Raw genomic sequence first — 2,271 nt, forward strand, 5'->3', positions numbered from 1 at the left:
CGCCATTCTCCTGCCTCAGCCTCCCGAGTAGCTGGGACTACAGACGCCCGCCACCTCGCCCGGCTAGTTTTTTGTATTTTTTTTTAGTAGAGACGGGGTTTCACAGTGTTCGCCAGGATGGTCTCGATCTCCTGACCTCGTGATCCGCCCGTCTCGGCCTCCCAAAGTGCTGGGATTACATAAGTTCTAATTTCAAACCATCTCTTTGTGAACACATATGACTGTATGCTTTTAGAAAAAACCAGGTTATCTCTTGAACACTTTTGCTGTTTAGAAATTTCTTCTGCCAGATACCCTAAATAATCTCTCTCAAGTTTCAATTTCCACAGATCTCTAGTGAAGGGGGAAAATGCCACCGGTCTTTTTGCTAAAGTATAGCAAGAATGACCTTTACTTCAGTTCCCAAGAAGTTTCTCATCTCCATCTGAGACCACCTCAGCCTGGACTTCACTGTTCATATCACTGTCAGCATTTTGGTCAAAACGATTCAACAAATCTGCAGAAAGTTCCAAATATTCCCTCATCCTTCATCTTCCTGTCTTCTTCTGAGCCCTCCAAACTCTTCTAATCTCTGCTGGTTACCCAGTTCCAAAGTCACTTCCACATTTTTGGATTATCTTCATAGCAGTACCCCACTATCCCGGTGCCAATTTTCTGTATTAGTTTTGATCTCACACTGCTATAAAGATACACCCTGAGACTGGGTAATTTATAAAGAAAGGAGGCTTTTTTTTTTTTGGAGATGGAGTCTTTCTCTATTGCCCAGGCTAGAGTGCAGTGGCGCAATCTTTGCTCACTGCAACCTCAGTCTTCCAGGTTCAAGTGATTCTCCTGCCTCAGCCTCCCAAGTAGCTGGGGTTACAGGCACCCACCACCATGCCCAGCTAATTTGTTTTTGTATTTTTAGTAGTAACGATTTCACCATGTTGGCCTGACTGATCTTGAACTCCTGACCTCAAGTGATCTGCCTGCCTTGGCCTCCCAAAGTGTTGAGATTATAGGCGTGAGCCACCATGCCTGGTCAAGAAAAGAGGTTTAATTGATTCACAATTCTGCATGGCTGGGGAGGCCTCAGGAAACTCATGATCATGGTAGAAGGGGAAGGGGAAGCAAGCACTTTCTTCACAGGTATCAGTAGAGAGAGAGTGAGGGAACTGTAAAACACTTTAAACCATCAGATCTCACTCACTGTCATGAGAACAGCATAGAAGAAAATGCCCCCACTGGGCGCGGTGGCTCAAGCCTGTAATCCCAGCACTTTGGGAGGCCGAGACGGGCGGATCACGAGGTCAGGAGATGGAGACCATCCTGGCTAACACGGTGAAACTCTGTCTCTACTAAAAATACAAAAAAAAAAAAAAAAAAACTACCCGGGCATGGTGGCGAGCGCCTGTAGTCCCAGCTACTCGGGAGGCTGAGGCAGGAGAGTGGCGTGAACCCAGGAGGCGGAGCTTGCAGTGAGCTGAGATCCGGCCACTGCATTCCAGCCTGGGTGACAGAGCGAGACTCCGTCTCAAAAAAAAAAAAAACGAAGAAAATGCCCCCATGATCCAATCACCTCCCACCAGATCCCTCCCTCTACATGTGGGGATTACAATTCAAGATGAGATTTTGGTGGAGACACAGAGCAAACCACATCAAGCAAAGAAGGATTTTCCCCCAGAGCCTTCAGAGGGGCATGGTCCTGCCAACACCTTGATTTCCAACTGTGCGGGCACAAATTTCTGATGCTTTAAGCCACTCAATTTGTGGTAATTTGTTATGGCAGCCCTAGGAAACTAATATAGGTTTCAAGGGTTGAGCCACAGGCCTCTCTGCAGGCCCAGACCTGTTCACTCCATTCTTTCTCTCTGCCACAGGTTTAGGGATTTGGCTTATTTTCCTTTTACTTCAGCAACTGCCATCACTCACTCTTTCCTCTCACCCAGTCCAGCAGCAGAGTGGTACATGTTGTTTCTGAGAAAGGATCTCTCTCTGTTGCCTAGGCTGGAGTGTGGTGGTACAATCACAGCTCACTGCAGCCTCAATCTCCCTAGGCTCAAGCCATCCTCCCATCTCAGCCCCTCGAGTAGCTGGGACTACAGGCATGCACTAGCACATCCAGCTAATTTTTTTTTTTTCTTTTTGTAGATACAGGGTTTCACCATATTGCCCAGGCTGGTCTCAAACTCCTCAGCTCAAGTGATCCTCCCACCTCAGCCTCTCAAAGTGCTGGGATTATAGGCGTGAGCCATGGTGTCCAGCCTATATAACTTGTTAAACCTCAGTTCC

The sequence above is a fragment of the Trachypithecus francoisi genome, unplaced genomic scaffold, assembly GCF_009764315.1.
Source record: "Trachypithecus francoisi isolate TF-2019V2 unplaced genomic scaffold, Tfra_2.0 Lachesis_group1, whole genome shotgun sequence".
Lineage (NCBI taxonomy): Eukaryota > Metazoa > Chordata > Mammalia > Primates > Cercopithecidae > Trachypithecus > Trachypithecus francoisi.